This window comes from Ailuropoda melanoleuca, chromosome 10 (genome assembly GCF_002007445.2).
Source record: "Ailuropoda melanoleuca isolate Jingjing chromosome 10, ASM200744v2, whole genome shotgun sequence".
In the NCBI taxonomy this organism is placed as follows: domain Eukaryota; kingdom Metazoa; phylum Chordata; class Mammalia; order Carnivora; family Ursidae; genus Ailuropoda; species Ailuropoda melanoleuca.
This window is the reverse complement of record NC_048227.1, coordinates 11,636,604-11,647,754: the sequence shown is the minus strand read 5'-3', so window position 1 is coordinate 11,647,754 and position 11,151 is coordinate 11,636,604.

The following is an 11,151-nucleotide window of genomic DNA, read 5'->3' as shown; positions in this document are numbered from 1 at the left end:
TTTTTTTTTTTTTTTTTTTTTTTTTTTTTTTTTTTTTTTTTTTTTTTTTTTTTTTTTTTTTTTTTTTTTTTTTTTTTTTATATATACTCTTAAATATATATATATATATATTTAAAGGACATTAACTCTTAACTCAAGTTCAAACAATAACTGCTTAGTGGTCATCCTTAAGAAAATCATCTGAAATCAGTAGACCCAAGTGGCATTTGCACTCAAGATCCTGGTTAAGTAGTGGCCTTATGGAGGGGTTCACAGATCAGGCCTATGTCTTCCTGAGTCCGTTTCATTTTTCAAAGTCACAGTCATTGCTTTGTGTATATGCATAATACGCACACACACATACACGTATACGTGACACACGTCATGGTTTGTGTTCGATACCATTTGCTAATTGACTAAAGTAGAACGGGCACCGTGTGGTGTGATTCTTGGGCTATTTGTCCTGTGAGTCTCTGTTTCAGAATGAGGACTTGGCTCCACTTGGGCTGATTTCGCTAAGGGTCATGCACCGCTGGTGACCATGAGGGGTCAGGATGTCGCTGTGGTTGGAATCTAGGGCGAGGTCCTATGATACCACTTTGTCCTTTGCAATGCACCAGGCAATGCTTCCTCTGAAGCAGAGCCAGGCTTCATTATTTGAAGGCTGATTAGCCAGCCTGCAGAGTGTCTAGACCCTGGGTTTTCCCTCTTCCTGCTGATGATGCCTTTCGGCAATATTTGCCCCTACCAGCGAGAAAGGAGGGGCAGGAAGAATAGTCACATTCACAGTGGGAAATTTTTATACTGGCTGGAAGCAACTACTAAAATTAAATGTATGGATTATTTGTGGGTTTCATTATTCAGACTATTCCTGTTCCCCACTGACACAGATAATTGGAAATTGACTATACTAGCTCTTTGAAAAGATTATGGAAACACAGTGAATGATTTATGCAGTGGAGTGAATTGGAACATGAGTCTTCTGATTTTGTGTGTGTGTGCTAATAAAAGTTTTCAGTATACAGCTTTCACTTGATCAAGTAATATCTACCAGGAGCTTCCTATGTACAATATTAAGTTTGGGAATTTGGAGAAGTAGGTCACGGTCTTTGATCTCCAAAAAACTACCATCTGCCCAGGAGCATGTATATGGCAATACAGTGAATCAGTGGCCACTCGATATAATGGTTAAAGCCAAGGATGACCACACGGTACCTGATTCTTCCATGTATTTGCCCCCTTCACTTTTCTCGATAGTCTTGTGGGATCGGGATTATCCCCATTTTACTGATACAGAGACTGAGGCTCGCAAGGTTAAGTGACCTGGCTATGCTCCTTCAATAGTGGAGTCAGGATTCAACGTCAGTGCCTTGTCAACTAGACCCCAGCTGTCTTATTTGTCATCGTGAATCTTCACATCGCATCCACATTTGTTGAACGCCAGGTGCTATCAAAATTGTGCTATTTCCTTTTAGCTTCATTCCTTCGGCCTGGGAAGGCTCAGTCTGAGGCATGTTGAGATCACAACAACAGGGGGAGGAAGACAAGGTGTAGGCTGGGGCTTCCCTAGGCGGAGCTGGGAAAAGTGAACTAGTTGGCAAGGCGTAAAAAACTGAGAGATGGCCTGTAGGATCTAGAGCAGTGGTGGGAAAAGTGGGTTGGATTAATCTTGGAGTGATTTGGAGAGGAAAAGCTGACCCTTGTGGGAGCCCAAGACCCTTGGGTAGTGCAGGGGGTGAGGGCGATGTGGGTGTTGGCAGGGGTACAAAGAGGTGGGTAGAGCAGCAGAAGCAAAACCTCAGAGCAGGGAATGTAGAAGGCTACTTAAAAAAATTTTTTTTAATTTATTGATGGGACACCTGGGTGGCCCAGTTGGTTGAACACCCAATTTCCGATGAGGTCACGATCTCACGTTGGGCTCTGTGCTCTCTGGGGAGTCTGCTTGAGATTCTCTCTCTTCCTCTCCCTCTGCCCTCCCCCTGCTCACATGCACTCTCTCTCTCTCTCAAATAAATAAATAAATCTTTAAAAAAATAAATTTATTATTGAAATATAATTGACATACAATGTAATATTAGTTTCAGGTGTACAGTATATTGATTTGACAATTCTATACATCATTCAATGCTCACCAGGATACGTGTGGTCACCATATGTCACCATACAACGTTATTACAATATTACTGATTATATTCCCTATGCTGCACTTTGGATCTTTATGACTTATTTATTTTATAACCTGAATTTTGCACCTCTTAATCCCTTTTACCTGTTGTGCCCATTCCCCACTCACTACCCCTCTGGGAACCACCAGTTTGTTTTCTGTATTTAAGACCCTGTTTGTTTGGGTTTTTTTGTTTGTTTTGTTTGTTTGTTTCTTCATTTGTTTTGTTCTTATATTCCATATGTAAGTGAGATCATATGGTATCTCTCTCTCTCTTTTTTACATTTGTGTCTGGTTTTGGGTTTTTTAGAGTGTTTTGAAATATGTATTTATTGGCCCCAATTTGATTTATTATATTGATGTATCTATAAAAGAATACTGTTACTATTTTCAAAAAATAAAATTAAAAGGTAAGTTTTGCACTAGGAGACCAGAATGACTGGAATGGAGGGTTCTGGAAGCTGGGTAGTTGGCAGCAGGACTGGATAAATTGGTTTGAACCAGACCATGGTAGACCCAGTAGCCAGGTCAAGTAACAAAATCTTTTTCCAGGGTGAGATGTTTTTAGGAGAACCTAGGAGTGCTGCCTGATTTGTTTATGGCAGCATGTTCTGTGAAAAAAATAAATTAAATTGCTTCTTTATTTTTTTCGATCTGTATATGTCATAAGCCTCTAAAAGATACAAAAATATGGAACCTAAATTAAGTCCCCACCCAGCTCTTGTCCCCCTGCTATCCAGTTCTTCTAGACAACTACTCCCGGCAACTTTTGTTTTCATTTTGTGTTGTCTGTGAAGATCAGAAGGGTCTCTTGGCTCAGAAAGAGCCTGTGTTAATGCATCATTTCAAATTGTGTTCAACTTCTTCATTCTAATCCTCAGCCAGAGCCCAGAGGCATTTCTTCGTCAGATGAACACTGGCTGCGTGAGTTGTCAACACCACTCATGTGGCATTTAGCACGCGAGGACACAAGGTTCTTCCAGGTCATAGATTGTAGGCAAGTCAGCTCAAACACAAAAGGTGGTTATTGTGCTGTAAAGGGGGGGGTCAGAATCCAAGAAGAAATCCAACTAGAACCGGCCTTTGGGGAACTCTGGCTGGGAACCAGAAAGATAACAGGGGTTTTGTTCTCTTTCTGTCTCTGTCTTTGTGGTCACAAGCCGCTGGTTTGTTCAATGCTACTCTTTCTGCAGACTGCCTTTTTCTGAAAAAACAAAACAAAACAAAAAAAAGTCAGTCCCAGTCCCTGAATCTATATGACCTTTCTGTCCCAGTGCTTATCACTCCTATTGGCAAAACCTTCCATGTCTTTTAGTGAAAAATCTGGTGAGCACTGGATTGGACCAGTTTTCTTTTGTCTTTGTTTTTGCTTTTTTAGATTTTATTTATTTATCTGACAGAGAGAGAGAGAAAACACAAGCAGGGGGAGTGGAGGAGGACGAAGCAGACTCCCAGCGGAGGAGCCCGATGTGGGGCTCGATCCCAGGACCCCGGGATCACGCCCTAAGCTGAAGGCAGATGCTTAACGACTGAGCCACCCAGTTGCCCCTGGATTGGACCAGTTTATCTGCCTGAGCCGGGTGCAAATCTGTGGGCCACACTGGCTGTCTTTGGGTCACATGTCCATCCCTAGTCCCGTGAGCTGAGACTCGAGGGGGGTAAGGTCAAAGGTAAGGTAGAGGTTGTGGCTCGTACTGTCTCCACGGCTGTGTGGTAAGCTTCTTGAGGACAGAGACCCTGATGGCCCCTGGCTTGGGGCTCAGCACACAGAGTTGGTGCCCAGTAAATATTTGTTGGTTTTATTGATTTTTGCCTCGTCGTCGGAAGAAAGGAGCTATCCTTCAGAAAGGACTAGAAGTCTGCGTCTTAGATATTTATTCAACTGCCATTAAGGAGTGTGGTGAAGCAGAGAAGACTCAAAAATTAGTTACTGCCAGGAAGTAATGATTTGGAGCTGTGTGCTTCTCTTATGAACAGGATCAATAGATTATTTTCATTAGAAAAACAAGACAAAAAAAAAATCCCACAGAAGCAGAGCGGCTGTAGCCTGGGATATGTCCTCTAGATAGAATTTAACTATATGTCGACACAGGCCCCTGAAAGTGTGACAGAGTAATAAACTCTTAATTGGAATATCTTGGAGGGTGGCCAGCCCTAGTGAGTGAAAATTGTAGAATTATGACAAGCGCTTAGCCACCTACAAGGCCTACTTTAATGACCAGATAAGAATCATTGATAAGCACAATGTTTACACGCAAACAATGCTGATAAAGTGATTGCCAAATACCCAGAGTTAATTTTCTTAAGTAGATTAAACATTCCCCTTCCAATTTTGTTGAATTGATAATTTGATTTGCAAACATATTTCTAAAATCACTACAAATCCCAAATGAGCTGATTCTGAATGTACGTTTTGCAGGCTTTAAAAAAATATATTTATTATCAACTTGTGAATTTATAATTGCCAAAAATGGCATTAAAGTCTAATTGTTTTCTGAGGGAAAAATAAACAAGGGATGCACGGAGCTGTGCGTAAATCACTTAGGTTCTGCTAAGGTGAAAAACGTGCCTCATTTCTACTTGGTACATATTAAGAAGTATGATTTGTTGCAAAACACAAGGGAATAGGATTCCGGAAATCAAAGTTCTGGTCTGTGGAAAAGATAGCTAGAATAATCTCTCATTCCACACACTGCTGTGCATTGTGATTTCGCCCTACTCCATTGAGAAACGTGGCGTTCCCCCACTTTGACTCGACAGCTTTGACAAGTGGACTACAGTGGAAATGACTATCTGGGCATAGCTCAGACTTTCTGCCTGCAGGAACCGGTGGCCATCTAAGTGTGTCTCCCATGAGGCCACCATGCTATGAAAAGTCCAAGCCATGTGGAGAAGTCCTGGAGGATGTGACACTGTTGGAGTGAGAAGGGCCATGGAACACCAAGGCACCACACACGTGAGAGAAGGAGACATCTTGGGAATGGATTCTCCAGTCCCTGCTTCCCAGGCTGGCACCACGTGGAGTAGAGATGCGCTCTCGGCACAGACTTCCTGACCCACAAAGCTGGGAGCAACATCAACAGTTGTTTTAGATGTTGGGGTAGTAAGTCCTGTGTTCCTTCAGTGCCTCAGTTGGTTCATCAGAAAGAAGACAACGGGGCCTTTTTCTCTGTCGCAAAGGGTTAGTTTCAGAGTTGTGGGATCATATTGGTGATCGTGTCTGTGAAGGTCTTTACAGATTAAGAATGCTTAGAAATTTAAGACAAGTGGTGGGTTGGAAAATGTGATGTGCCCCAGAGTGTCCTCTGCATGCGAGCTATACTGATTGTTTTCATAATCATAGCCTCAGAAGACCCCAGCATCGTCCGTCTCAGATCCTTGAGGCTCCCTTGCTTGCCCGTTCTCTGACCTGGTTTCCTTTCTTATGTCAGAAACCCTTAGTGAGGGTAGATGAGATTCTCATTCTACAATTCTGCTNCTTATGTTCCATAGATGAGAGAAATCATATGATAATTGTCTTTCTCTGCTTGACTTATTTCACTTAGCATTATCTCCTCCAGTGCCGTCCATGTTGCAGCAAATGTTGAGAATTCGTTCTTTCTGATAGCTGAGTAATATTCCATTGTATATATGGACCACAGCTTCTTAATCCAGTCATCTGTTGAAGGGCATCTCGGCTCCTTCCATGATTTGGCTATTGTGGACAATGCAGCTATGAACATTGGGGTGCATATGGCCCTTCTCTTTACTACGTCTGTATCTTTGGGGTAAACACCCAGTAGTGCAATGGCTGGGTCATAGGGTAGTTCAATTTTTAACTTTTTAAGGGACCTCCACACTGTTTTCCAGAGTGGCTGTACCAACTTGCATTCCCACCAACAATGTAGGAGGGATCCCCTTTCTCCACATCCTCTCCAACAATTGTTGTTTCTTGCCTTGTCAATTTTTGCCATTCTAACTGGCGTTAAGGTGGTATCTCAGTGTGGTTTTGATTTGAATTTCCCTGAAGGCTAATGATTTTGAACATTTTTTCATGTGTCTGTTAGCCGTTTGTACATTTGTTACAATTCTGCTTTCTGAGTCATGTGCTATTGACTCATTGACAACTCCAGAACACAAGCCCCAAACTCACTTTTTACAATTTCCTTAAGCAGTCAGTTTGTATAAATGTCAATACTTGCAAACTTGTTGGAGGTGGGAGGGGTGGGTAAGAAGTTAATGGACTGATGATACTACTAATTGGAAAGCAAAACAGTTAACTATGCATGCAGCTCCTTGTCAAGAAATCTAAGTTGGATGCCTTCTCTTCTATGACCTCCCCATTCACCTGTGAATGAAATACCCTCTTATGGACGCGTGGGAGTCAGAAGGAGTGCTTGACCTAATGATCGACAACCAGGGCTGTGTCCCATGAGTTCGTCTACATTGGCAGGAACTAGAGCTTAGCATCTACTCAAAATGCAAGAGGGAAAATGTATGGTCAAATGCCAGTGGGGCCAAGTATGACGACAAGGTGAAGAGAATTAGAAATGGGCTGGGAATCAAACTGATATGGAGTGAATCTTCTGATTAGAGAGGGCTCGGGATCAGGGTGGCAAACACATTGGGAGCAGGCCAGGTCTGTCACTCAGTGTCATTTTGCCTGGGACACCCCCAGTTTTAGCATCGAAAGACCCATTTCCTGGGAAACCCCTCAGGCCTGGGCAAGTTGGGACCATTGGTCACCTTTATTACAAACTTGAATTTTGGCCCTGACTTAAAGGGTCAGGGGTAGGCAAACACCCTATGTGGGGACCCAGCATATGTGTATACCTGTTGTGGGGGCCAGAATGAGTTGAATCAGCTTATGTTCTGCTCTGTGACCTTGCCAGTGGGGCGGGGGGTCCCAGGAAATCGAACAAGCCAGGGCTGGTTCAGCCACTTCTGCATATTCCCTGGGTTGTGCCATTGCACCTGACTCTCTTCTCTGTCTTCCTGTAGTCTGCCACTGTCCTTGGCAACAGCAGTCTCTGAATTTGGACCTTTCTGATAGGTCCTCTTACAGAAGTCTCATTTTTGAGAGTCCTGCACTCTCAGTAGGAGAGAGCCCCAGTTCAGTGCTGATGGTGAAATGACCATGTGAGCAATCCAGTATTTCATCTACAAACTAAATGTTTACTGACCTTCTGTTAAGTCAGGCTCTCAGATGTGAACAAGCATCAGAATCACCAGGAGGGCCTGTTGAAACAGATTCCTGGGCCCCATCCCCAGAATTGCTGCATAGTACTACATTATACAGCCTAAGTCATAACAGAGGCTGCCCATGCTGTTGGGGATCAATGACTTGTAGAATGTTCTCCATGCTCTAGTGATCACTGTAACAGAGAGATGATGGCCTTTAGCATCCTAGTATCCTATTACCTGGACTTCTCAATGCTCAAGGGGAAAGTACAATCTCACTGGCTTGTTAGAGCCAACTGTCCTAGAGCTGGACGGGGCATTAATGATTAGAGTTCATTCTTTGCCATAAAGCAGAATTCTTGTCTTTTCCCTAAGGTAGTTTTTTGGTGAATGAGATTGTAGAAGAAAGAGCCTTATAAACCTCATGGCCCCATATCAAGTGCAAGGTGTTATTATGATATTAATAATTGCACACAAATACATTCTGGAATCACTGAGCTCTAAAAACACAGCAAGATGGATTCTTACCCATGGCAAAGAATCCTGCTCGCTGAAGAGAGCTGTGAGTCAGATGAGCTAGGGAAATGCTGTGTAATAAGCACATGGTTTTAAACCAGCATCATGAGCTTGTAGAAAGAGAAGTGATGGTCAATGGGAAAAATACACAAATTCACAAATGCATTTAATTTTTTTGATGGGATCCCTCAACCATTGGATTGTGAAAGTATGGAAGATACATGGATTCTACCAAGGCATTGGATATCCCCATGAGTTTTAAATTTGGGTTGGGTGGCATTCCAATCAGATGGATTAAAAGTAGATTGAACATCTGGACCCCAAAGTTGTTGATTAGCAAATTGATGGCAGGCCAGAGAAGGGGTTCAGGGGGATGAGATGCAGGATTCCACTCAGGATCATGTCCCATCCCACGGTTTGGAATCAGTGACTTGGATGTTATAGAAAGGGTAGCGGGAGTCAGTAGGCTAGATGACAACCAGAGAGTCAGATCTATCTCATGAGGCCAGCGTGCTGGGCTAAATGTAAGATGATGGAATGTAATTGGAATGATGAAGTTGTGTGTTTGTATTGTATATGCCAGGGCTCTCCAGAGGAACAGACCAATAGGAGAGATTATTAGAATAGAATAGAATAGAATAGAATAGAATAGAATAGAATAGAATAGGAGAGGATAGAATAGAATAGAATAGACTGGAATAGAGTAGAATAGAATAGAATAGAACAGAATAGAATAGAATAGAAAAGAATAGAATAGAATAGAATAAAATAGAATAGGGGCGCCTGGGTGGCACAGCGGTTAAGCGTCTGCCTTCAGCTCAGGGCGTGATCCCGGCATTATGGGATCGAGCCCCACATCAGGCTCCTCTGCTATAAGCCTGCTTCTTCCTCTCCCACTCTCCCTGCTTGTGTTCCCTCTCTCGCTGGCTGTTTCTGTCTCTGTCAGATAAATAAATAACTAAAATCTTTAAAAAAAAAAAAGAATAAAATAGAATAGAATAGAACCTATCACAGCGATTGGCTCATGCGATTATGGAGGCCAAGAAGTCCTACAGTCTGCCATCTGCAAGCTGGAAAACCCAGAAAGCTGGTGGTGTCATCTTGTCTGAGTCCAAAGGCCCAAGAACCAAGAGCATGGACATCAGAGGGCAGAAGATAGATGTCCCAGCCCAAGTGAAGAGAACCAACTCACCCTCTCTCTGCCTCTTTGTTCTATTCAGGCTCTCAGTGGGTTGGGTGATGCCTATCTGTGTCCATGAGGACAATCTTCTTCACTCAGTCTGTTGATTCCAAAGCCAATCTCTTCCAGAACTACCCTCATAGACATATCCAGGAATAATGTTTTACCAGCTATCTGGGCATCTCTGAACCCACTCAAGTTGACACATAAAATCCACTCACATGCACCTTAAATTGCTTAGCTGTAGCCTTTAAGTGAAGACGGTACATCTCGGGCACAAGTGGAGGAGAGAGCCTCTTGCAAGTTCATTCCCAGTTGTCTGGAAGTCCTGTAATTCCAGCTCCCAGCCGAGGCTTCCCTCTTAAGAAAAAAAAGGCAATCATTCATTCATTCATTCATTCATTCATTCATTCAGTGCTTCCTCTCTGCAAAATGTGGAAATAAATCCACAGGTAAATTTACTTTGATGAAGATGAAGTTTTAAGCTCCTCTCTTGGTGCGCCCCTTCTAAGGCAAGCCCTGGCAGTGTCCGTTTGTATGGTTGTATATTTTTGCTAAATTTATGAATGTAGGATATTGTAACTGTAAGCAGTTAAGACTGTTAAGTCTTTCTGAGGAATTTGAGGTGACAAGCACTTTCAGAAGAGTTCAGTGGCACACTTGTGTGTCGTTTGCAGCCCTTCATAAGCATAAGTAAGTTCTTGGTAGACTTCCTGGGGTAGGTATGGCTTCCAGAAATAGTCTTAACCACCACGGTACTGACTTCCCTGGTATCATGACACAAGGGTGCAAGGCCAGGGTCATCTGCTGTTATGAGTGGAATCTACAGAACCTAGAACCGGAAGCAAGTAGGCAATGGACGAGGAACAAGATTTGAATTGTACAGAGCCATCATCTAGCCTGTGGAAAGTTCTAAGTATCAGACAAGTGCAATTGTTAAGTGGAGGACTGATTGCCTTCCATGCTTAGACGACAGAAAATTCCCTTCCTGGCTGATAACATGAAACGCACCCTTGCAACGGGGACATCGACATGGCATTGGTAAAGGAGGGTCATTGAGAATTTAAGATTTGCCCTGAACAAGACCACTTGAAATGTCCCCAAATCTTCTAGCTTTTATAGGAAATAACTTGATAAAGAGAACATTACCATCAACAAATAAGCATCTCAAAACTCTTAGTAATACAAAACGAGTTTTGTCTGGCTATGCTTCCTTTCCAAAAAGGTATTAGAAATTTTTATCATATGAAAAGGCAATCAAAGATTATGTGGCCAAAAAAATTGAACATTGAAAGTATTTCAAAGGGGCATCAGGCACTGAAGGAATAAAAATAGATGCTATTTTTCTGGTTTTATTTGTCAGTTTTTAAAATTGGCATTTTGCTGTGAGTTCCTTCTTCATTCTAAATACGTATTTACTTTGTCCCTAATCTGGTATCTATAATTTTTTATTATTTTTCTTAAAGAGGGCTTTCTGAATTGTATAAACTATAGAACCCCCGCCCCCTCTCCCCCCCCCCGGGCTGGGTTGCAGAGAAATTCGAACGTGAATGTGGATAGCGTCTGGCCAAAGAGTTTATCTCATAGGAGAGGAAATGAGACCAGTTTGTACAAGAATACTCCAGAGAGACGCTAACCAATTGCTCTGAGGGTTCCGGGGTCTCTGGGGACACCTTCACCAGCACCTCAGCTCTCCAGCCTGTCCTTATCCTTGCATTCACAATTCTCTTCCTAAAAGAAAGATTCCTTTATAGGAAACCCACACTAACTCACTCTTCCCTATACAAATCACATGGTCAGAGCAGAACACCCGGGTCTCTCGTACACTACATTCTCGGCCAGGAATGCCCCTCCCCCCAAGTGACTTGTGGACTGATCCCTCCGCGAAGTCATACAGGGTCAGCAAATCCCAGGCTCGGTCCTGGGCTTCCTCACTCAGTAGCTTCCCGACCTTGATTAAGTCAGTTGACCTTTCCTCACCTCTACAATAGGGCTCAAAATGCCAACTTGGGGGGCTATTAAAAGCCACTAAATGAGTCACTGTATGCAAAACAATCAACATTAAAGCTCTGAACAAGCGTTAAATGTTGTTTTGACCCTTCCTTCAAAGCCTGATTCAAATGCTGCCACCTTTATAAAGTGCACCCCCCCC